Here is a 27363-nt window from a genome sequence, read left to right as displayed (position 1 = left end):
TTAAAAAACCCAAACCAAACTCGTTGCCTTCGAGTCGATTCTGACTCACAGCGACCCTAAGGGACAGAGTAGAACTGCCCCACAGGGCTTCCAAGGAGCAGCGGATGGATTCATACTGCCAGCCTTCTGGTTAACAACCAAGCTCTTAACCACTGTGCCACCAGGGTTCCATTCCGACTCATTTTATTAAAAAAATATTAGAGGGTCCTAAATGCCTGACTAAGGAGCCCTCGTGGAACAGTGGTTAAAGCGCTCGGCTGCTAACCAAATGGTCTGTGGTTTGAAAGATGGGCAGTCTGCTTTCACAAAGATTTACGGCCTTGGAAACCCTATGGCACAGTTCTACTCTGTCCTATAGGATCACTATGAGTTGGAATTGACTCAATGGCAATGGGTTTTTGGTTCTGGTAAATGTCTGACTAAGCAGTTTGAATTAGGTATTTTACACCACGGGGGTCATTCACTAAAGATTTCTGAGAAAAGGACAGACATTAGCAAAGTTTAATAGAAAGATTCATTTGATAGGAATATGAAGGGCAGACTTGGGGCTCAAGAAGACCAATGAGTCACGCCCCTGGTAGAAAGCAATGGCAAACAGCAGGTCAAGAAGATGATAATGATTCCTTTTTATGGGGCCTAAGAAGGTAGAACGCTGATCCCGTGGCAATAGACATCAGGGCAGTAGAGACACCTTTTGGGAGAGGAGGTGGAAGAGTTCCATTTTGGACAAGCTAAGTTTGAAGAAAGGGGCATTGATGGTTCAGTGGTAGAATTCTCACCTTCCATGTGGGAGAGACCTGGGTTCGGTTCCCGGCCAATGTACCTCATACGCAGCCACCACCAATCTGTCAGTGGGTTTGCACGTTGCTAAGATGCTGAACAGGTTTCAGTGGAGCTTCCACACTAACACTAAGATGGACTAGGAAGAAAGGCATGGTGATCTAATTCTGAAAAGCAGCCAATGAAAACTCTATGGATCACAATGGCCCGATCCACAACCGAACGAGCTGTGTTTTGTTCTACTGTGCATGGGGTCGCCATGAGTCCGGGACTGACTCCACAGCAGCTAACAACAAGTCTGAAGAAACAGGGAAGACTGAATCATAGTGAAGGGAGAGACCTTAGGGCTCAGGCGATTCTTTTATCTTGAAATAATGAAACCGAGGGTCACGGCTGTCAGATGACCTGCATGGAGGCTCACCGTTATTGTGAAGTACAAGAATGAGACACATTTCCTGGGTTCCAACTCAGCCCTCTTAGCAGCGTATCAGGCAGTCTCATAGGCAAATGAAAACAGCAAAAGTTGAGAGGTCAGGATTGAAGATGTTCTATTTGGGGCACTTAGAGAGTATGCGAAGGTTCAAAGAATATTCTACAGATAAATTACAATAATCTAGAAGTACAGCAAAATAAGGACACAGGTTAGATTAGCAGCAATGAAGATGGCACAGAATTTACAAAGAAGGACCAAAATACTAATCTACAGAAGAAAGGAGAACAGAGTACAAAGAAAACTCTAAATTTTTTAGCCTGGAGGATCAAGAAGATGGTGTTAGTACCATTCGGGGAGACACTGAGAAAAGGTCAATGGGAAGAGCTGACTTCACGGAATAAGATAATGGGTTTGGTTTTAGACATGGTGGCTATGAGGTGATACTGGATACCTGACCAGTCCTGTTCAATGGGCATTACCAATGTGACATATGCATCCTGAAGAAGAGGTTGTCAACAATGGCTGAGGCGCTTTTTAAAAAATTCACTCCTATCTTCAACAGATTCTGATTTTACTGGTCTGAGGTGGGATTTTTAAAAGCTTCCTCAGATGATCCTAATACGCAGCCAGGCTGGAGGGCCTCTTCTGGAGAAAGGTCAGAGCTGAAGCTCAACTGTGAAATCGCTATTTCCTTGCATTTTCCCTGACAGGCTGCGTTTTCTAGTGCTTGGTTAGAGTGGGTGGGAGGGGAACGAAGGGTGAGGGACGCTGAGACAGTCAGGAAAGGGATAATACTAACCGTGTGTGGGGGTGGGGGTGGGGGGGTGAAACAGTTTTCAAAGTCCTACACAATGGCTCGAGAAGACTATCATTCAAGAGTACCTTAAAAGCACATTTAAGGTAAGATGGATGAATCTTTCAGATAAAACTACGCGCATGCTAACAAAATATTTCATACAAATAATCCATATGATACACACAGATAAAGCGTTAAGGGATATAACTGCAAATGACTGTTTAAACTATCTACACTCACGAAGCCTTCCACTTGAATTCTGAACTGTTAAACGAAATTGTTTTGGAGCAATTTATGATAACAAAAATCTATCTGATAGCTATCCAAGATAGCAGGAAGCAAAGGCCCATTAGCAGAATCATAACACAAACACTACTCAGCAGAGAAGGGTTTTTACTTTAGGATAAATAATGAAAGAAAAATCACATTATTTTGGTTATGCAGGCTCAGTACTTTTTACTCTATAGGAAACAGAAGAGTCAGCCAAGTGACAAGCCAATCTACAACCTGAAAATATCTTCTCAATTAAACCTGTGAAATTCCTAGCACAAAAAAATGGGCTTTCCCCCTTACTTCTACAACTCTGCTTTGCTTTCTTCCTAGTTAAAAAAAAAATCAAGATATTCTCCAAAGGGTTTTTTTTTCCCTTTGTTTAAAGAAAAGATAAATAATGGATTCTGAACTTGACACCAATTTCCTTCCATCAAGCTTTATGATGAAATCCTGAAATCTACTTACACGTTGTACATCAAACCATCTGGCTGCAAAAACTCAGGAGGATGCTGCACCCTGTTGGATTCCAAAGTCATTTCAGCTCCCTAAAAGTGGTTCGACTCTGGCACATCCTGCGCTGTCCTTAGGGCCTAACAAGTTTTGCTTAATAGAAATTTAGAAAGGTTCTTTAAGCTCTGGATTTTTAAAGGTTGAAACAGTTCTTCATTTTCTCAGATCCTTAAACCTCCCTTGCCCAAAACCCAAAAGAAGAGAGGGCTGTAGTAAGTGCAAAACCAATGTGAGGGGGAATACATAAAGCAAGACGCTGCATCATGTGCACCCAGGGCATGTAAAAAGCTCTTCTTGCAAGGCAAGCAAGCAAGCAAAGACAACTCGGGGTGAACGGCGAGGAGGGTGACTGGCCAAAGGAACTCTCCTGCCAAAGAGACAATAAAATGCTCTGGTTCTCCAAATCTGACCGGACTATGCTAAAAGCACAACCACAGAGAATGTTCAGGCAATAAATACAACACTGAGGAGATCTCTTTAAGCAAATTTAAGCCAATCGACTAAAAATCTGACAACATCATCTAAACATTATATGTGACTCATTTATATTGCCTATAAATTTGCATAGACATGGTTACCTATTTTAAATTAATATATTAGCAAACAGCATATTGTTAAAAATACTGCCTTTAACACCTAAATAATTACTTGCCTAGAAGTAAAACTCTGCCAAGTTGTCAGACTGGCATGGGGTACTACCTTAGGGGGACGGGCTTGACAGATGACAGACTGCAACCCCAGAATGAACAAGAGAACCACAAAGGGTGCCTCTTAGTTTGCTTGGTAAATAGTATTCATTCCCAGATCCAAAAACAGCCATTTTAAAATATAAACTCAACTTCTTAGTACAAATCATTATATTTACATTACACGTTCCAATGCTCCCTTCCATCATCAGCACTGAGAACCAGCTGTAGTGGTGTGATTTAAGATTTTTCTAGAGATGCAAGTGACCAGTTTGGAGGACAGCAAATTATCAAACTGCCTCTCTGGAATTCCCGAATACTCAAGAATAAGACTCACGCCTTCAATAAATTTGCAAATGAAGTAGTTCCTTGGTGGCAGTGTAAGTCTAGCTTAGTAAAAAAATGAAGTAAATAAAAGGAAACTGACATTAGCCTGGATATGAAATCCAAGCATCAGCTGTTGAGGGCTCAACAGAATCCTAAAGGAGTTCTTGACAAAGATATACATCACAGACAAGTAAAATAAAAGCAGCCCTTAAACAGAAAAGTACTAAAATAATAATCCTTCAGAGGGCCAGGGACTGTATCAGCTTCACTTCTGATTTCCCAGTGCGCAGGACAGGACCTAGGATATAGTAAGTACACACATAGTGGTTGGGTGAGTACACAGATTGAACATACAATGAATGATCCAATGGCTAGTTTCACCACTCAGACTATTTTCTTTCTTCCACCCCCAAACAACATTAAGGGTCAAAAAACATAAGGAAACAATTTTTGCAGGGGAATCACTCTAGATTATCAGCCTTCTGTGTTCTCTGTTTGCAGTAACTCTTGCTCTGACCAACTCTTCTTTAGATATAGGAGTACCATCAGCCATTCAAAAAGCAAAAACAACCTCATGCCCTATATATGTGGGAAGTTCAAGCTCTGAACACAAAAGTAGGTAATGCCAAGTCTATTACTATTATTCACTCTAACAACTGAGCTTTAAACAGTCCTCTCCACTTAAAATTCGCTCCAAATTTTATCCACAGTCTAGTATCAGTTTCTTCTCTTAGTAACCTTTGCTCTCTGGAAGTCTTTAGATTCCATATCCATCCTCTGCATTCAGGTTCAGCCCCCAACTTCGGAGATTGCTTGGATTCTGCCCTGAGAGCTACCTACTCCTTAACAAACTGTGCTGCTTCAGCTCTCAGCTTTTAATAGCCACACACCACACATCAAGTCTCTCCTATCACCACCAGTTTCGGAACTAAACGTCTATGGTCCCCATCATCATTAGACCCCTATATGGGAGTCATCATCTTAAGCTTCCAAACCTCTTAGCCAGGAAAAAAGGGATCTGATGATTTGTCAGCTGCTATAAAAAAAAATTAAAAAAAAAAAAGGCAGCTAGTTTCTGTTAGTGGTGATGGAAAAATCTGTAAACAAATAGTGGTAACGGTTATATAACATGATGAATGTAATCAAGTCATGAACTGTACATGTAAAAAATGTTGATTGGCAATGCTGTGTTACATATATTTTTACCACAACTTAAAAAAAGAAGGGTATACGGTAACAAGATACAAGCAAAGATGCTGTTACACAGGACAGCAGTAATATTTTAGTTAGACCAAGAATAAAGAAGTACCCATGAGACCAAAAAAAAAGCTTAGAAACTGCTGTTCAAAGACTTGGTAAGAATAATGGCAGTAAAAAGAAGTATAAATTGTTCTACTAAGTCTCAGGATTAACCATCTAATCCTAGATAAAAAAAAAAAAAAAAAGACAGTCTGCCCCTTTATATTTTTGTGAAATGAATAAGGTATCTTTTTTAGAGGTACATTAAGTGAGATAAACCCCAAATATGTTTTTTAAATTGTTTTAAAAGTTGAGATGTCCTGAGTTATTTTGTACTTTGCGTATTTTAGACTGCAACCTATTTTCAAGTGTTTACCATTTGAGTTAGACTACATCGTATTTTAACTTTATGAAGTATTTTGTATATAAAGTACAACTCTTCACAAACTGAACACATCTGGGTAACTAGCGTCCACATCCAAAAACGGAACATTCGTAGCACTACAACAATGCTTTCTAGTCACTACTCCTTCCCAAAGGGTAACCACTAGCCAGGCTTTTTTTTTTTCGGGGGGCGGGGGGCAGAGGCACAAGGTTTGGTTTCTCATCAAACTGTTTTGCGACACTGGTTGCCAGCTCCGCACTGTGTCAACACTCTCCCTTTCTCCACCCTGGGTTCCCTGTTTCCATTCATCCAGTTTTCCTGTCCCTTCCTTTCTTCTCGTCTTTGCTTTTGGGCTGGCGTGCCCATTTAGTCTCATACACATGTCTGAACTATGAAGCAGATTCCTCACGTGTGTTACTGTTTGCCGTATAGGATGTCTGGAGGCCATACTCTCAGGGTTTCTCCAGTCTCTGTCAGACGAGCAAGTCTGATCTTTTTGTGTGTGAATTTGGATTTTGTTCTACATTTTCCTCCCGATCTGTCCCGGACCTTCTATTGTGATCCCTGTCAGAGCAGTCGGTGGTGGTAGCTGGGCACCATCTAGTTGTTCTGGGCTCAGTACAGAAGAGGCTGTGGTAGTTGTGGTCCATTAGTCCTTCGGACTAATCTTTCCCTTGTGTCTTCGGTTTTCTTCATTCTCCTTTGCTCCAGCTCGGATGGGACCAGTAGATGTATCTTAGATGGCTACTTGCAGGCTTTTAAGGTCCCCGAAGCTACTCACCACAGTAGGATGTAGAACATTTTCTTTATAAACTGTTATGCCAATTGAGTTAGATGTCCCCCAAGACCATGGTCCCCAGCCCTCAGCCCCACGAACTCAATCCCTCAGGGAATTTGGACATGTCTGTGAAGCTTCTATGACTTTGCCTTGGAAGCCCTGGTGGCATAGTGGTTAAGCATTGTATCTGCTGACCAAGAGGTTGGCAGTTTGAATCTGCCAGGTGCTCCCTGGAAACTCTATGGGGCAGCTCTAATCTGTCCTATAAGGCCGCTATGAGTTGGAATCGACTCGACAGCAGTGGGTCAGTGGGTTTGTGAAGCTTCTATGACTTTGCCTTGGTCAAGCTGTGCTGACTTCCCCAGTATTGTGTACTGTACCACTATGCTACTAGCCTGACTTTTAGCATCACAGGTTAGTTTTGCCTATTTCTGTACCTGATAAAAGTTTAATTATATAATACATACTCTCATGTCTGGCTTCTGTGCCAGTTATCAATTTATTACCTTTCAGCTCCAAATTCACCCTTCAGCACCTGCTCTGTGAAAACTGACTGGACACTAAGCATTTCTCTTTTACAGTGAGCCTGATGTTAGGCTTGGTCACTAGAGGGCACTGGAGGGACATGGCAAGAGGAAGGGGATTTGTCGTTCAGGTTCAAGAGTGCTGTTCTTTTGCTTTTTCATGTTTATGTTCACCAGTGCAAGTATGTGGGGGACAACTCTTGGTACTCTGCTCCAGTCACATGCATGACTGCCTCAGCTCACTTGCATCCCATGGTTTTGTTTCCTACAGCCCTCCCAACATGGACACGGTGTTGTTCTGCAGTGGCATGCCAACTCCCTCTGCATACCTGCCCACCAGTTTTGGCTCACCTGTACCCTGAAGGGTTGTTTCCAACGGCCCTCCCAATATGGACACCGTGTGCTCCAGGTCTTACACCTATAGTGGCACCCCGACTCCCTCCGCACCACTACCTATCAGCCTTGGGTTGCTTGTACCCCAAAAGGGGGTTTCCTGCTTGTCCAACACCTGTGGACCAGCTCTGGCCTGGGCAGCCCAGAGAACTTCCCTGCCATCCAATGGGCTGCAACCACACCTTCTCCAATGAGATCTGAACCCCAGTCCTGGGGAAGGGGTCCTCTATCCAACTGTGGTACAGATCATTTCCTGAAGTTATACAGCTTTAATAAATGGCAGAGGTTAGATTTAGATGTAGTTCTAAAGCACAAACTCTTTCTACTACCACCAATCTGTTAGATAAAAGAAATTTCACCAGACTCTCTAAGTTCTATGAAGACTGAGTTATATTGATCACTATATTCCTAGTAACTAATACAATGCCTGGCACATAGAAGTGCCCTATAAATATCTGTTGAATATTGAAGAGCCTCGCAACACTGGAATAACTCTTTTTTATCAAACGTAAATTCTCAAAGTCAGTGATTTTCACCTGTATTATGAATGTTACACAACAACTCCAACTGGGAAAACAATACTGCAGATTATCTTGATTAAGGTGTGTAAATAGCCATGTCAAGGAAAATGGAGGAGCTAAATTCTAAAAGCTTCAAATAGGGAATAAGAAGATCAAAATTACATAAACATCTGTGATCAGGAAAGGGGGTAAAGACATATGATCTAGTAGGGAAGATGAGACCAACATACAAAAGAGCTGAAGATTAACGCAAAAAAAAAAAAAAAATCATCAAGACCTATGCTTAAAAAAACTAAGAGCTATATACAAGGGATTATTATCAATGAAAGTGTGAAGAATTTATATCACAAAGCATACAGGAAAATCAACAACTGGAAGTGAAGAAAAAGAAGTCTGGGGTGTTGACTCCACATTTCACCATTTAGAGAGGGCTCTCTGACTTTTTTCTCTGACTAAGGTGCACATGACCCAAACCATAGTCTTTTCAATCATCTCATATGTGTACTAATTGTTTAAAGGGAAGCTAGTTTGTTCTGTAAATCTTCCTCTAAAGTACAATTTAAAAAAAAAGAAAAATATCCAGTCTGTACCCCCAAAAGAGTAGTGACATTTTCTTCATGTACATAGTTGCATGTGGGTCATGTCAGGCATAAAGGCATTACCAAGGGAAACCACTTTTACTATTGAGGTTGTGGCTGCCGACTCAAGGGACTGGTGCCAAGGCAAAGGCCAGACATAAGGAAGGCCAACCTTCAGTAGTCTAGTTTGGCACCATATTGAAACTGACCCAATCAGACAAAAAAATTCACACAATTACAACTCACGTTTACCACGTCCTTCAGTAAAGCCCTGTAGAATTATGTTAGTATATACCCAACATAATATTTATCTTGAATTTCTATTACATCAAATCCAATCATTACTCAAATTTACCCCTCTTGTTTTATGGTTTATCACATCTCTGAGGAGCTGGCCACCTCATTCAGCAACCAACACATGAAGACAAGCAGGGGAGTCACCAATGACACTGTAAAGAATCAACTCCACTTCTTCAACTACAAAATGAGGGAGTTTGCCCTAAAATTTCCTAGATCCCGTCCTAAGTTTCTTATACTCTAAAATCCTACATTCTATGATCCCAGCAGACACCACTACATGTATTACCTATAATGAGAAAAAAAAATTTGGGAAATAAATCCTTCTGCAGAAACATTAATAATTAAAATGTTTTTTCCTATTCTACTGGGTTCTCACATATGATCCTATGTGAATCCGATTATGACCTTCAACTGTCTGCTAGGCTTCCTATCTGAAACCCATGGGTTTCCCCTACTCCAGATGATAATGCCAGAGTCTGAGGGCTGTTTCTCCCAACCTAAATCTAAGCTCAAGTTAAGAGATCTACAGAGTTTACAGTAAGAAGGGCCTTTCTAAAGGGAAAACCCTACACATATGCCCCCCCACATGGGCGTGATGTGTGTATATGAGACTCTGTAGGTCTCTGTCTACACACAGGTGCGCGCGCACACACACACCCCCAGGGTAGCAAGCCCAGAGATGAAAAAATTTCATAAATGCATGATAATCCACAATCATCACTCAAGCTGAAAATCTTTTCCCATAAAACCTTCTAAAACCAATTCATCCAAAAACAAATAAATAGATGGGCATTTAATTTACCTAAACACAGAATTTTAAATATTCTTTTATATCACAATTACATCTCTTTTACCAGGCATTATCAGAGAAAAAGGCACTTTGCATAAATGAATTTTCGAGACACCCAAGACTTTACTTTCAGTGTTCTTTTTTTTAAGTTTTTAATTAAAAACTTTCAACTTCTATAAGTTTGTCAGTCTACTTACAATTTAATGACAGTTAAAACCATTAGGTGAAAAGTATAAAGAGATCTGGGTATCTGCAGGTTGTCAAAATGTCACCTGTGAATTTTGTTGGTCAAGTGGGGTAAAGATAATTTGACAACAAAGAGATTGTCACCAACCTGAACCAACGAATGAATCTTAGTATACAAAGTGGGGCAACCAAACATTATGTGTCTTCTGATGTGATACAACTAGAAGTATAATGTACCACCCACGAACAGTAAAAAATATGAGTGATAAAAAGTCTAGTCTTCATATATAATTACCTGTTTACAGGTAATATAGGGAACAGAACAACGTTATACAACACCACAAGGACATAATCGGCAAAATCCAAACGTGGGGAATAACCCAGTTTCTTTGAAAAATAAATAATGGCATGACCTCCCTCCACCCAAAAAAAGAGAGAATTAATTATTACAGATTAAAAGAGACTTAAGACATATATCAACTGATTAGCCATTAGAGAAATGCAAATCAAAACTACAATGAGATACCATCTCACCTCAACAAGGCTAGCATTAATCCAAAAAACACAAAATAAATGTTGGAGAGGCTGAGAGACTAGAACACTTAGACACTGCTGGTGGAAATGTAAAATGGTACAACCACTTTGGAAATCAATTTGGCACTTCCATAAAAATCTAGAAATAGAACTACCATACGACCCAGAAATCCCACTCCTTGGAATAAATATATCCTAGATAAGTAAGTGCCGTCACATGAATAGATATATGCACACCCATGTTCACTGCAGCACTGTTCACAATAGCAAAAAGATGGAAACAACCTAGGTGCCCATCAATGGATGAATGGATAAACAAATTACGGTATAGTCACACAATGGAATACTATGCAGTGATAAAGGACAATGATGAATCTGCGAAACATCTCATACCATGGATGAATCTGGAAGACATTATGCTAAGTGAAATAAGTCAGTCGCAAAAGGACAAATATTGTATGAGACCACTATTACAAGAGCTCAAGAAAAGCTTTAAACATAGAAGAAAACATTCTTTGATGGCTATGAGGGTGGTGAGGGAGGAGAGGAGTATTCACTAATTAGACAGTAGACAAGAATTATCTTAGGTGAAGGGAAGGACAACACACAATACAGGCGAAGTCAGCACAACTGGACTAAACCAAAAGCTAAGAAGTCTCCTGAACACAACCAAACACTTCGAGGGACAGAGTAGCAGGGGCGGGTGTCTGGGGACCATGGTTTCAGGGTACATCTAGGTCAACTGGCATAACAGTTTACTAAGAAAATATTCTGCATCCCACTTTGCTGAGTGGCCTCTGCGGTCTTAAAAGCTAGCAAGCGGCCATCTAAGATGCATCAACTGGTCCCAACCCACCTGGAGCAAGGGAAAATGAAGAACACCAAAGACACAAGGAAAATATTAGCCCAAGAAACAAAAGGTGCCACATAAACCAGAGCCTCCATTAGCCTGAGACCAAAAGAACTAGGTGGTACCCAGCTACCACCAAGACTGCCCTGACAGGGAACACAACACAGAGTCCCTGAGGGAGCAGAAAAAAGTGGGGTGCAGGACTCAAATTCTAGTAAAAAGACCAGACTTAATGGTCTGAGACTGGAGGAACCCCAGAAGACATGGCCCCTGGACTCTGTTAACCCAGAACTAAAACCATTCCTGAAGCCAACTCCTCAGACAAAGATTTGACTGGACTATAAGATACAAAATGATACTCGTGAAGAGTGTGCTCCTTAGTTCAAATAGATACACGAGACTAAATGAGCTGCTCCTACCCAGAGGTGAGATAAGAGGGCAGAAAGGGACAGGAGCTGGTTGAATGAACAAGGAAAACCCCTGGTGGAAAGGAGGAGTGTGCTGACATATTACAGGGATAGCAACTAGGGTCACATAACAATGTGTGTATAAATTTTTATATGAGAAACTAACTTGAGCTATAAACTTTCACTTAAAGCACAATTAAAAAAAAATTATCAACTGAATGCATGATAATTCAAAGAACCAATTGTAAAAAGCCATTTCTGAGACAACTGAGGAAAAGTGAAATGGACTTGGTATCAAATGATATTAAAGAATTAGGGCCAATTTTGTTGAGTATGATAATGACACCATATTTTCTTTAAAGTCCAAATCTGATAGACATGTACACTAAAATACTTATAGGTAACATGACAGGTTGTCTGGATTTTTTTTTAAAAGACTCCAGGAAACAAAGAAAGTAAGATGGAATAGGTAAAACAAAAATGGCATGAGGAGTCACTATATCATTCTCTCTACTTTTGTGTATGTTTGAAAATTTCCATAGTAATTTTTCTAAAAAAAAAAACACACACACACACACAAAGGAAAGAAGAGATAGGAATTCATAACCAAAATCTCAGCTTGGCCACTATCCCTGGGAGGCATGAAAAACTGCAGAAAGCCTATGTATGTAAAACAAACATGAAAAAGGTGCCACTAGTGACCTCCAAACACTGTGTGAGATACTGTAGGTAGATTTCCTTTGTCAGCAGAAATTCTCTCTGCCACATTCCCACAGGGGTGCACTTTCCATTAGGCAATGCTCCATTCCTTACCAAGGTGTGAACAAGATGTCGTGACACCAAATCAAACTCTTCCAGCTTCTCTACCCTGAGAAAAGCTATCTGAGGAAACTATCAAAAAACATACTTTTGATGGGTTGTGTCTTTAGTAATTTGCCTCTTTTTACTTTTCAGTTTCTCCAATATTTATATCAATAAATATTTTATACAAGTTGAGGAAATAATATTTAGCACAATAAAATCATGACTGCTGGTAAAAAAAAAATGTTTATTCAAACCAATCCCTTCTTCAATAATAATAATAATAATGTTTTATTGTGTTTTCAGTCAAAGTTTACACAGTACTTTAGGTTCCCATTCAACAATTTCTATACAAGATATTCAATGACACTGGTTACCTTCTTCATATTGAGTGAACATTCTCATTATTTCTGATCTGGTGGTTCTGTTTAAACCAATCCCTTCTTCATTTCCACTGTCCCTAACTTAGTTCAGGTTATTATCACCTTATACTTGGTACCAGAGTGGTTAAAACATCAGCTGATCATGCCACAGATTTGCAAGTGAAATGTATCACCTGTTTCCTTCCAAAACATTAAAAATACATGAGTAATTATTATCCTTGTCCCACATACAATAGGGTGGTGCACTCTACCGCATTTATAGAAAAGGGCTCTGTTCAGATGTTATCACCACTAATCCAATATATGTAACTATTGCCAGTCAATTTCGACTCATAACAACCCTATAGCACAGAGTAGAACTGAGCCAAAGGGCTCCCAAGGAGTGCCTGGTGAATTTGAACTACCGATCTTGTGGTTAGCGGCAGTAGCCGCTTAAGCATTATGCCACCAGCGTTCTGAATCTAATACAGAGGGGCTCAAAAACAGGTACCAAGGCTACATAAATGAAGGATACCTGTGTTCTTTTGCACACAGGTCCGTAACTGTGTTTTGCACTGTTTCTTCTTAGGTAAGGAAAACAGTGCAAATAAGGTACAGCCCAAAATACTGAGCCTTACCAGCCTTAACAATTTTTTTCCCAACAGCTGTCTGCGAAATGTTTTTAGTAGCTCTCACCAGGCTATCCTCACCATTCTGTGAATCTCTGCTTTATATATCTGTTTACCACAACTCGGTCAATAATGGTGGTAAAAAGGAAGAGACTCTATAAAAACAAAGAATATTAAAAGGTGCCTAAAGGTAAGAATGAATATAGTTTTAACATAAAATTGAAAATAAGCTGTTAAGTACATTTGGTCCTAGGAACTTGGTCTTTTTCCCCCGGGATTAGGGCACATTCTTCCTAGGATAAAAGAGAAGGTACAACAGTATTCCTAGCAAAGTAGTAATTAATTAGCTCTGCTCCCTTTCTGCTGTTAATGTTCTAAGCAAAGGTTACTTCCTTAATTAATACAGTAGTAGTTATATTTATCCACAGTGAGACATGATTCTCAGGTATTAAAAGTCCTCCTACTCAGAGAACTTAGCTTCTAAGAACTTAAAATTGGATTTGTCTTTCTAACATTCACTGTTAATAATTAAAACACTGGAATAATAATAGCACCCAACATCTATTGCATTATTTCTCTTAACCTTCATAATCCTATGAGTTGGGTACTATCATTATTTCCATTGTATAGATGAGGAAACCAAATCACAGGAAGGCTAAATAGCTTGCCAAAGAAAGGAGAGCTAGTAAATGGCTAAGCCAGTACTCAAATCCAGACAGTCTGGGTTGCAGAGTCACACCCTTAGCCAAGATATGATGATACGCCTTCTATAATCAAATGATATCATCACCATCATCACTACTTGAAGTTTTTAAGGGATAAACATAAAAAGTAAAGCTATTAATAACTTACACCCAAATCCATAAGTATCATCAAATCTGGTCAAAAAATATTTGCTGAGCATATACTGTGAGCATTATGCTAGGTATTAAAGGATGCTCTGGAAAAGCAGAAGGCAGCCATTCCCTCTTAAAACCTTACTGTCAAGGTAGGGAGACAAAGCACACAGACAAAGCTGGTAGAGAAAAAAACATGTCTTCTCTGTGTAAGAGCTACTTCCTTATAAATTCACCCATGGCCAGTCCTCACCCCAATGCATTTTTTAGATACATCACAGCTGACTCCAGAAGAAAAGAAACAATTATCCCACAAACTGGTCAGTGGGAGGGACAGTGTGGATTCCTGACTAAGGAATAAAAATCTTTAAATAATCTCAACGCTAATCGAAAAAAGACTTAAAATCAAAATGTAGTTAAAATACCTTAGAGATTCAAATACGAATAGGAAATCACAGTCTACTGAGAAAGAAACCTGCTAATAAACGTTATTTGGTACCAAAAAACCTGTTGTAGCCGAGTCAATTTCGACTCAAAGCAACAGTATAGGACAGAGTAGAACGGCCCCATAGAGTTTCCAAGGAGCGTCTGGTGGATTCAAACTGCCAACCTTTTTGGTTAGCAGTGATAGCACTTAACTACTTCTACTCTATCCTATAGGTTCGCTATGAATCGGAACCGACTCGATGGCAATGGGTTTGTTTTTTTTTATTTGGTATGAGAGATACTAAAACTGAGGAAGAGTTTCAGATACAGTGAGAGCAGAAATTAAGGAGTAGACAGCTACAAGAAGTCTCATTTGAGGTGACACCTAGGGATGTTATAAAAGCAAAAGATATAGAAATAGAAAATTTTATACTAACTGAAAATAGCAAAATTATACTCCAAGTCAGGCTCATCAGAACACTCAACAGCCAAGGACGGAATCAATGGACTTGAAGATAGGTCGCTAGAAATTACTCAAACTGAAACACAGAGAGAAAAAAGGACAAAAAAGAAAGAGAACATCTATGAGCTAACCCTGTGTGTAAAGGACTCAATACTTGTTTTTCAGTAACCTATAAAATAAGTAGACAAAAAAAATTTTTAAGAATATAGAAGACACAAATAACACTGTCAACCAACCTAACCTAACTGATGTTTACAAATACGTCAAACTACAGAAGTAAATGCACCTTCTCTCAAGTACACATGAACCATTTGTCAATATCGCCTATATTCCTGGACATAAAACAAACCACAACATATTTTAAAAAATGAAATTACACCAAAGTATATTCTCTGACCACCAAGGAACTAAATTGGAAATCGGTAACAAAAAGGTATCTGTAAAACCCACAAATATTTGGAAATAAAATACACTTGTAAAGAACCTATGGATGAGAAAGAAACAAGAAAACTTAGAAAATATTTTGAATTGAACAAAAATTAGTATCATATCAAAGATATGGGATACAGCTTAAACAGTACTTAAAGGAACATTTATAGCATTAAAAGCTTATTATTAAAAAAAAGAAGACCTCAAATCAATTAAGCTTCACCTTAAGAAACTATAAAAAAAAAAGGTTAAGGGTAATGGTTGCACAACATGATTTATGTAGTTGATATCACTAAGTTGTACGCCTGAGAAATTGGCAAATGTTCTGTTATACATATGCTTACAACAATTAGAAAGAAACTACAAGGAGAGCAAACGGACCCAAAACAAGTAGAAGGGAGGCAATCATAAAGATAAGAACAGAAATCAGTGAAATTAAGAACAGAAAAATAAAGTCAATGAAAGCAAAAGCCAGGTTTTTTTTTTTTTTTTTTAATTCATAAAATTGTTCTCTAGTGAGAATGACCAGGGAAAAAAAGACACAAATTACCAATATCAGAATTGAAAGAAGAGACATCACTAAGGATTCAACACACATTTAAAACAATATACAGTAATATTACTAACAAAATTATACCCATAAATTAAACAACTTGTGGAGACCAACTGGACAACAGTAACTCAAAACATTAGATAGAAACCTTAGCGGGCAGAGAGTTTACGTCAATGGGAGAGAAACAACTTGGAAAAAGAGGAGGAAAATGGCTGCACAACTCAAAGAATGTAATCAATGTCACTGAAATGCACATGTCCAAAGTGCTGAATTGGTATACGTGTTACTGTATTTTCAACAACAAAAAAAATTTTTTAAAGCATACATATTTAATAGGAAGAAATAAAACTACCTTTGAACATAGCTGTCAATGTATACAATCCCAAAGAATCCCCCCAAAAGCTTCTAGAACTAATACATTAGTTTAATAATACAATCAATATATAAAAATCAAGTATATTTCTATATGCTAGCAAGGAACAACTGCAAATTATCATTTACAATAGTACCCCAAAACATGAAATACTTAAGAGATAAATCAAAATTATACACAGCATTATAATTGTTATAAACCAGTTTTAAGCTGGCCGCCTCTTCCCCTATAAAGATAAGCTATAAGACAGCCTGAGTAGTCTGAATCTGCACAATAACCTGACTTATTTTCTTCCCAACTCTTTGGAAGGTTTTGGTTTTTGTAACAACTAAAGAGCCTCTAAGATGAGTCAGCTTTCATTTCAGTAGAGGGTCTCTCCCCTCTTAAAAGAGATACATCCTGGGAATTCATGCTGTAAGGCTGGTCTCTTAGAACTAGAAAACAGCACAACAGAATGCAGCCCCAGAAAATTAAAAGCTGGCAAAGTTAAAAGCTTCCCCTATGGGGAAGGGGCAGCCAGTCAGTAAACTGACAAGTTTTAGTACTCACTGGAATTCCCAGAACATATAACGACGACACGTACTACTGTGTAAAAGACTTATGTTACGACTAAGCCCTCCATACAGCCACAGTCTCTGTTAATGAGGCAGTCCTCGGCAGCCATGTTTTTTAAAAACATATCCAGCCTCCCAATCTACCCACAGCCACGCCTAACTGAACCAGAGGTAGGTCCCTAATGCAAGGGACCACAGACAATCCCTGAACAGGCCAACAAATGATGATATGTCATTTCACGGTTGAAAAAAACCTGCTGGGCAAAATATATTTTTCTCTCAGAAATCTGAAATGGAATGTTCCAAAAAGAATGAGGCATTAAGCAACAGGAATAGAAACTGAGAATTCATGATGCTGAGAGCCTGGTGGAGTCACAATGGGTCTTGGGCATGCTAAAGTTAAGCGGAAGCATAATGTAAGCAAAAGCTATAAAGTACAGGAAAGCAATACGGTAGAATGAGGAAGCCAGCGAGTAGGAAAAGGAGGTTGGAACAGACCTACAGGAGGTCATGTAAATAGCAAAGTATTAGAGAGACCATACAAGAAAGCTTGCTACACTAAAGCCTCTGGAGCTGTCCTGAATCCAGCAAGATTGCAACAGTCATTACTGCCATAGTAACGCTGCACAACAACCAACCACAAAATCTCAGTGGCAAACAACAATAAGCATTTAATTTTCACTCAGGCATCTGCAGATCAGTTGGGTTGGCTCTGCTTTAGGCAACAGGTCTGCTGAGGTAACTCTGCTCCATGGTCTCATTCTGGGGCCCAGGCTGAAGGGGCTGCAGCTACTCAAGGCTCTTCTCACAATGATGACAAAGGCACAAATGACAAGCCCATCAGCACAAGCACACTGCAGGCCTCTGCTCTTACAATGTCCAATAACCTCCCATTAGGCAAAGTAAGTCACAGGGCCAAGCCCAAAATCAAGGGGGAGGAGCATAATTCCATCCACCATGAGGCCATAGGATGAGTAAAGATGTAAACCACTACTATAGGAGAGTGAAGAATTGGGACCAATGAGTTGATCTATACCACTCCACATTTTTTAAAACTAGCTTGGGTTAAAACTCCATTCCTTGCAACTAAAAGAGTCTAACTAAAACACAGAGATTAAGAAAATTCTCTAGAAGCAAAAAATGCACTAGTCTCTACCCCCTAATACAATGTTACCCAAGGACCCCATTCTCTCCATTTCCCTCATAAGCAGTAGGATGCAGTCTAAACCACTGTGCTGAAATATTTCTGCTTAAAAAGAAAAAAAAAACTTGAGAAGGCCACAGACATATCTAGAAAATATAGCAGTGCCTATTAAAGAATTCCACAGAGAAAGTGCCAATAAAGCATGTAGACCACTCTCTACCAAGGTACACAGAATCTCAACTCCTGTAGCTACATCCAACGGTCACAAGTGCTCTATAACAAAAGCTTTTGAGTATTATAAGCACCTTTGTAGTTAAAAACAATTCAACAGCAGTATCTACCTAGTTTGTAAAAAAGAAGAAAGTCATAAGCCACAAAAAAAAAAAAATTGCTGTTGTTAGGTGCCGTCGAGTCAGTTCCGACTCACAGCGACCCTATGCACAACAGAACAAAACACTGCCCGGTCCTGCACCATCCTTAAAAATCGTCGTTATGCTTGAGCTCATTATTGCAGCCACTGTGTCAAACTACCTTATTGAGGGTCTTTCTCTTTTCCGCTGACCCTGTACTTTGCCAAGCATGACGTCCTTCTCCAGGGACTGAATCCATCTGACATGTCCAAAGTATGTAAGACGCAGTCTCGCCATGCTTGCCTCTAAGGAGCATTCTGGTTGTACTTCTTCCAAGACAGATTTGTTCGTTCTTTTGGCAGTCCATGGTATATTCAATAGTCTTCACCAACACCACAATTAAAGGGCAGCAATGATGCGATTGAAAATACTATGGCTTGGGTCAGGCGCACCTTAGTCTTCAAGGTGACATCTTTGCTCTTCTACACTTTCAAGAGGTCCTTTGCAGCAGATTTACCCAGTGTAATGCATAGTTTGATTTCTTGACTGCTGCTTCCATGGCTGTTGATTGTGGATCCAAGTAAAATGAAATCCTTGACAACTTCAATCTTTTCTCCGTTTATCATGATATTGCTCGTTGGTCCAGTTGTGAAGATTTTTATTTTCTTTATGTTGAGGTGGAATCCATACTGAAGGCTGTGGTCTTTGATCTTCATTAGTAAGAGCTTCAAGTCCTTTTTACTTTCAGCAAGCAAGCTTGTGTCATCCGCATAATGCAGGTTGTTAATGAGTCTTCCTCTACTCCTGATGCCCTGTTCTTCTTCATATAGTCCAGCTTCTCGGATTATTTGCTCCGCATACAGACTGAATAGGTATGATGAAAGGATACAACCCTGACGCACACCTTTCCTGACTTTAAACCAACCAGTATCCCCTTGTTCTTTCTGAACAACTGCCTCTTGATCTATGTAAAGGTTCCTCATAATAATAAAGTAGGGAAATAAAGCCAAATCTAAGCATAAAGTAGAATGAAACGGTAGAAAACAAACAAAACAGAAAAACCTGGAAAGTTAAGATATTCAATTCGCCTCATTAGTTTGGGAAATGATGAATGCTGTTTACTGTCCTTTTAAGTGCCTTTTGAAAAAGATACTTTTGTTTCTTCAAAAAGCAAGTAAAATTTTAGGTTCACATGTAACCTATGACCCTAGACTATGTCCTATTTCAAACAACAAACTTACTCCTTGTTAAAAAAAATTCACAAATATCTGGTAAAGAACCTAATTCCTTGGCAAAAGTTCTGTGACAGACATATTTACAAAAACAACAACAAAAAGAGTAGCTGCTGATACTGCTAATGTACAACCAAACACTTCATGGGATTTGGTTCCTTAGTTTGGAGGTTTAGGGTCATGGTTTCCTGGGACATTCCAGTTAGTTGGCCTTATAGTGTGTTTAGTGCTTCTGTTCTAACTCCTAATTCATTGTATAGTGCCTGGGGTCTTAAAAGCTTGCAAGAGGCCATCCATGGCACAACAATTATTGGGCTCTATTCACCTGGAGCAACAGAGGAAGAAGGAGAGTCAGGAATAGGAGCAGGATAAGGAATGTGTGGCTAACTGCCTCCATGAACAACTGCCTCCTATGCCATGAGACTGACAGTGCCCAGTTACCATTATTGAACATTTGATTCTTCCATAGAAGGATCCTGATCAAAAGGGGAAAAATGCAGACAGAATTTCAAAATCTTGTGGACTCAAGACTTTCTGGAGCCATGGATGGTGGACGAACCCCTGAAATTACTGCCCTGATATGATCTTTAAACCTTAAACCAAAAATATCCCCTGAAGTCATCTTAAAACCAAACAACAGTTTAGTTTAACCAGTAAAAAAATGTCTGCCTTGAGCAGTATGCTCTTTTAAGAACTATCTAAATGAGATCAAACTAACAACAGCAACTCAATAGATTAAATAGGAACTTTAGGGGGCTGAGAGTTTGTGTTAATGAGGGAGGAACAATTCAGAAAAGGAGGGTGAGAATGGTTGCACAACTTGAAGAATGTAATCAATATCACTAAATTCCTAGGAACACACTACCTACCTAAACTAACACACTCTGAGGTAGAAAATCTAGACAAACCCACAATAGAAGAAACTGAAGGGGTCATAAAAAACTACCAACAAAAGCAAGCCTGGCCCAGGCGGCTTCACTGGAGAATTCTAACACACATTCAGAGAAGAACTGACACCAATATTACTCAAACTATTCCAGAACTTAGAAGATGGGAATACCTGCAAATTCATTCTATGAGGCCAGCATAACCCTGATACCAAAGCCAGGCAAAGACACCACTAAAAAAAAACACAAAAATTATAGACCAATATCCTTCATGAGCACTGACGCAAAAATTCTCAACAAAATTCTAGCCAACAGAATCCAATGGCCTGTCAAAAAAATAATACATCATGGCCAAGTGGGATTTATATCAGGTACGCAAGGATGGTTCAACATTAGAAAATCAGTGGACATAATGCACCACATAAATAAAACAAAGGAAAAGAATCACATGATCACCTCAATCGATACAGAAAAGGCATTTGATAAATCCAACACCCGTTTCTGATTAAAAAAAAAAAAAAAAACTCTCAACAAAATAGGAACAGAAGGGAAATTCCTCAGTGTAAGTAAGGGCACATACACAAAACCAACAACCAACATTATTTTCAATGGAGAGAGACTGAAAGCATTCCCCCTGAGAATGGGAACAAGGCAAGGATGACCTCTGTCACCACACTTATTCAACATTGTACTGGAAGTCCTAGCTAGAGCAGTAGGATAAGAAAGGGAAATAAAGGGCATCGAAATTGGTAAGGAAGAAGTAAAACTACTATTCACAGACAATATGATCCTGTACACAGAAAATCCCACAGAATCCACAAGAAGGCTACTGGAATTTATAGGAGGATTCAGCAAAGTGGCAGGGTACAAGATCAACACACAAAAATCAGTCTGATTCCTCTTTACTAACAAAGAGAACTCTGAAAAGGAAATCAGGAAAACAATACTATTTACGATAGCCCCAACCCCCACCCCAAAAATAAAATACTTAGGAATAAACCTAACTAGGGGCATAAAGGAGCCCTAGTGGTATGGTGGTTAAGAGCTACGGCTGCAAACCAAAAGGTCAGCAGTTTGAATCCCCCAGCCACCCCTTGGAAATTCTATGGGGCAGTTCTACTCTGTCCGATAGGGCGGCTATGAGTTGGAATTGACTCAAGAGCAATGAGTTTGTTTGTTTGTTTTTCAGGGGCAAACAAGATTTATACAAAGAAAACTACGAAACACTACTGCAAGAAACCAAAGGAGACCTTCATAAATGGAAAGACATACCATATACCATGCTCATGGATAGGAAGACTTAACATTGTGAAAATGTCAATACTACCCAAAGCAATCTATAGATACAACACAATTCCAATCCAAATTCTGACAACATTCTTAGATGAGATGAAAAAACTAATCACCAACTTTATATGGAAAGGAAAGAGCCCTAGGATAAGTAAAACATCACTGAAAAAGAAAAACAAAGTAGGAGGCTTCACACTACCTGATCTCAGAACCTACTACATGGTATGGTAGCCAAAAGAGCCTGACAACGACAAACTCATAGACCAATGGAACAGAACTGAGAGCCCGGAAGTAAATCCATCCACCTATGGACACCTGATCTTAGACAAATGGTTGAAGTCCATTAAATGAGGAAGAGATAGTCTCTTCAACAAATAGCGTTAGCAAATCTGGATATCCATTTGCAGAAAAATGAAACAGAATCCATACCTCACCCCATATACAAAAACTAACTCAAAATGGATCAAAGACCTAAATGTAAAACATAAAACTATAAGGTTCATTAAAGAAAACATAGGCACAATACTAGGTGCCCTAATTTATGGCATAAATAAAATATCAAACTTAACTAAAAATGCACAAACTCCAGAAGATAAACTAGATAACTGGGGCCTTCTAAAAATTAAATACTTTCATTCACCAAAAGGCTTTTCCAAGAGAGTAAAAAGAGGACCTACAGACTGGAAAAAAATTTTTAGCAATGACATATCTGATAAAGGTTTAATCTCTAAAATATATGGAAAACTTCAACAGCTCAACAACAAAAAGACAAGCAACCCAATCACAAAATGGGCAAAGGACATGAGCAGACACTTCACAAAGAGGACACTCAGGCAACCAACAAATACATGAAAAGATGCTCTCAATCATTAGCCATTAGAGAAATGCAAATTGAAACCACAATGAGATACCTTCTCACTCCTGCAACAATGGCACTGATAAAAAATTCAGAAAACAGTAAATATTGGCAAGGTTGTGGAGAGACTGGAACTTTCATACACTGCTAGTGGGAATGTAAAATGGCACAACCGCTATGGAAAACAATATGATGCTGCCTTAAAAAGCTGGAAATAGAAATACCATATAATCCAGCAATGCCACTCCTAGAAATATATCCTAGAGAAATAAGAGCCATTATACAAATAGACATATGCACACCCATGCGTTATTGCAGCATTATTCACAATAGCAAAAAGATGGAAACAACCTAAGTGCCCATCAACAGATGAATGGATAAACAAATTATGGTACATACACACAATGGAATACCACATAAGGATAAAGAATAATGATGAGTCTGCAAAACATCTCACACCATGGATGAATCTGGAGGGCATTATGCTAAGTGAAATAAGTCAACCACAAAAGGATAAATATTGTATGAGACCAGTATAATAAAAACTCAAGAAAAGGTTTACACACAGAAAGAAACCATCTTTGATGGTTATAAGGGAAGGGAGGGGTAGGGAGAAGAAATCACTAACTAGATAGTAGACAAGTATTAACTTTGGTGACAGGAGAGGCAATACACAATATAGGGGAAGTCAGTACAACTTGACCAAGGCAAAGGAAGACACTTAGAGGAACACAAGGAAAAAAAAAAAAAAGGCAACCACAGCAGAAACTACAGCATATACAACCTTACAACAACAGTAAAACCTAAAACTCAGCAGCAGATACATAGGCATATACATATGCTGAATAGAGGAAGAAGGGCACATAGGAGTATACCCACATACATATAGAGGTTAGGCTGCAGATATTTTTAAATACATATTTGTATGTACAGCATGTACAGTCATATATATAACAGAGCACAAAGGGGGCACAGAAGCTTCCCAGACACATTCAAACACCTTGAGGGACTTAATTACCAGGGCTGAGAGCTGGGGACCATGGTCTTGGGTGACATCTAGGTCAATTGGCATAACACAGTTCACAATGAAAATGGTCTACATCCTACCTTGGTAAGTGGCATCTGGGGCCTTAAAAGCTTGCCAGTGGCCATCTAAGAGACATCTATTGGTCCCGTCCCATCCGAAGAAAAGGAGAATGAAGAAAACCGAAGTCCCAAGGAAAATACTAGTCTAAAGACTAATGGACCACATGAACCACAGCCTCCACTAACCTGAGCCTAGAAGAACTAGATGGTGCTCAGTTACCACCATTGGCTGCTTTGACAGGGATCACAATAGAGAGTTCCAGATGGAGCAGGAGAAAAATGTAGAACAAAATTCACATTTACAAAAAAGATCAGATATACTGATCTGACAGAGACTGGAGGAACCCTGAGACTATGGTCCCCAGATACCCTGCTAACTCAGAACTGAAACTACTCCTGAAGTTCACCTTTCAGCCAAAGATTAGACAGACCTATAACACAACAAAAACCCTCGTGGCATAGTGGTTAAGTGCTACAGCTGCTAACCAAAAGGTCAGCAGTTCAAATCTACCAGGCACTATGAGTCAGAATCGACTCAACAGCAATGGGTCTGGTTTTTGTTTTTTTAATAAAACAATAACACACACATGAGGAACGTGTTTTTTAGACCAATCAAGTATACGAGACCAAATGGGCAACGTCCGCCCAAAGGCAAAGACAAGAAGGCAAGAAGGGACAGGAAAAATGGACGAATGCAATTGGAGAACCTGGGGTAGAAAGGGGGAGAGTGCTGACACATTGCAGGGGTTGCAATCAATGTCACAAAACAATTTTTGAATGAAAGACTAATTTGTTTTGTAAACTTTCACGTAAAGCACATTAAAAAAAAACTATATCGGATCAAATCGACAACAGCAACTTGAAAGATTTGATAGGAACCTTTTTAGGGGACAGAGAGTTTATGTTCATGAAAGAGGAACAACTCAGAAAAGGAAGGTGAGGATGGTTGCAAAACTCGAAGAATGTAATCAGTGTCACTGACACTAAATTGTTCATGTAGACACTGTTGAATTGGTGTATGTTTTGCTTTGTGTATTCTTAACAACAGCAACAAAATAAATAAAATTTAGAAGGAAAAAAAAGAACTCACCTGACAACCAGAATGGAATTAATAAGAATGCTGACACATCATGAAAAACGTAATCAATGGCACTGAATAATTTACCTAATTTGCTATGTAAACTCTCACGAAAAACACGATAAAAAAAAATTTTTTTTAAAAGAACCTAATTTCTCAACAAACAGCCAAGCAAGTCAAAGACAACATATGAGTGTGCCTATTAAAACAGAAATTAGACCCACAATGCACACCTGTGCTTTCTTCCAACTCACCCTGACCAAAATCGAATTCATGTTTAACCATTCCACAAAAAACAGAAGGAACAAAAAGGCAACGGAACAGCACTGCATTAACAGGGATCCAACATGAGAACCCCTGGGCGTTTTGGGCCTGCCCAAGATTCCCTGCTTTACATTGCTGTTGTTAGCTGCCATCGATTTGGGCCCCAACTCATGGTGACCCCATGTACAACCTACTGAACAAAACACTGCACAGCTGGTTGTAGATCAGATTGCTGTGACCCACAGGGTTTTCCCTGGCTCATTTCTGGAAGTAGATCATCAAGCCTGTCTCCCTGTGCTCTACATCGCTGTTGTTGGTTTTAGTCACCATTGAGTCGAATCCAACTCTCAGCAGGCTTTATATTAGTCTTGGTAATGTGAGTGGGCGTGAGCTAACACATCTTATTAAACTCTGCATTAGTTCTCCTAATAGCTTAACAGCTTTAAAGTTCTAATTCTAGTGAAGAGTTTTTTAACAGCAATTCTAGGATACACACCATTAAAATAAACACCACTACACCGAACACCAAAGATTTCCAGTTCCCATATACCTGTAACAAGCCTCATCTGATACCACAGAATTTCAACGCAGTTAAAAACAAAAGCAGTTCTCTAAAATTCATCTTACGATTTCCCTTTCTCTCCAATGAAACAGCATAAATGACTACACAAAAGCACAACAGACTACCTTAAGAGAACAAGTAAAATCCTGTCCCTCAACCCTCTTGTGGCACTAACAACAGAAAAATCAAAATAAAATTCTTCTACAGAAAACAATTTCCTGCCCCCGAGGAGGAGAAAGGCTGAAGTGATATCGTTTATAAACAGTTCTTTGGTATTCAAATGTTTTGATAAGGAGAATGCCAAGGCTGTTTAACTTCAGCCCAAAGAAAAGGGTTTAAATGGCAAAAAAAGAGGGCTATGATTTGTTCAGCACTGGAACGTTATAAAAAATTACAAAATAATCTCTCTAGTGATATCCACTTGGCCCTTACAGTTCAGGTTCTTTTCTTCTTAGTGTCTACTTTCAAGCTTTACTCATTTATGAAAAACCAGAGTATTAAGACATATTACCCAAAGCTCAAGGGTTTGTGTGTGTACAGACTGAACCACTGTGAGGTCAGAGATGGCACTTTAAGTAAGTTCAAAACCCACAAGGACCACATCAGACTCTGGGTGACAACACAACTACCTGCTTACCTTGGCACTCTTCTGGTCACTGCTCATTTAACAACCTCAAATAGACCAACTCTGCTATGGCAGGTTCTGGAACGTGGGGAACACATTTTGCTACAAAATCCCGTGACAGGACAAATGCTGCATCTAAATCTGCCTTTTTTTTTTTTTTTTTAGTAGGTGTCTGGAAAGCCTGGTGACGTAGTGGTTAAGTGCTACAGCTGCTATCCAAAGGGTCGGCAGTTCAAATCTGCCAGGCGCTCCTTGGAAACTCTATGGGGCAGTTCTACTCTGTCCTATAGGGTCGCTATGAGTCGGAATTGACTCAACAGCACTGGGTTTGGTTTGGTTTGAGTAGGTGTCTTAGTCATCTAGTGCTGCTATAACAGAAATACCACAAGTGGATGGCTTTAACGAAGAAAAGTTTATTCTCTCACAGCCCAGCAGGCTAGAAATCTGAATTCAGGGTGCCAGCTCCAGGGGAAGCCCTTTCCTCTCTGTTGGCTCTGGAGGAAGGTCCTTATCATTAGTCTTCCTTTGGTCTGGGAGCATCTCAGCGCAGGAACTTCAGGTGCAAAGGACACGCTCTGCTCCCAGCACTGCTTTCTTGGTGGTATGAGGTCCCCCGTCTCTCTGTTCTCTTCTCTCTTTTATATCTCAAAAGAGACTGGCTCAAGACGCTACCTAATCTCGTAGATCCCATCAATATAACTGCTGCTAATCCATCTTATTACATCATAGTGATAGGATTTACAACATATAGGAAAATCACATAAAACGGTGGAAAATCACACAATACTGAGAATCATGACCCAGCTAAGTTGACAGATATTTTGGGGGGACACAATCCAATCCATGACAGTAAGATATCCCAAGTTATCTCTATTACTGAAAAAAATACCACATTCATAATAAGCACCTTTATAGTTTTATCTAACCTCATAAAAGTCTTCCACAACATCAACAGTAGTAATACACTACTGGAAGCTTTCTCCTTAGCTATAGGAATCACCAAAATTCACTTCCATTCTCTGCTTCTCCACCATAGTAGGTTCATGACCATTTGTAAGAGTGGTCATCTCCTATGGCTCCAGCCTAAAAGAGAAGTCAAACTTATATACCAATGTTTTCCTCAAAATTTCTTAAGTATCACTACTGTATGTCTCAGAAGACACCATGCTGTTTCACACCTCCACACCTTTCCATAAGCTATCACTCTGGAAAATTCCTAATAACCCTATGACCATCAGAAGAAACTTTATCTTATCTACAGTCTTTCCAAAAC

At 39.4% G+C, this 27363-nt stretch overlaps 1 protein-coding gene across 6 annotated transcripts in view; it reads right to left on the bottom strand.

Moving 5' to 3' along the window:
- Positions 1-27363, bottom strand: part of CHD6 (chromodomain helicase DNA binding protein 6) — a 230676-nt gene that overhangs the window by 180138 nt on the left and 23175 nt on the right. The window lies entirely within an intron of this gene.

Source organism: Elephas maximus, chromosome 25 (assembly GCF_024166365.1).
Source record: "Elephas maximus indicus isolate mEleMax1 chromosome 25, mEleMax1 primary haplotype, whole genome shotgun sequence".
NCBI classification, from domain to species: Eukaryota; Metazoa; Chordata; class Mammalia; order Proboscidea; family Elephantidae; genus Elephas; species Elephas maximus.
This window is presented reverse-complemented; position numbering and strand designations above follow the sequence as displayed.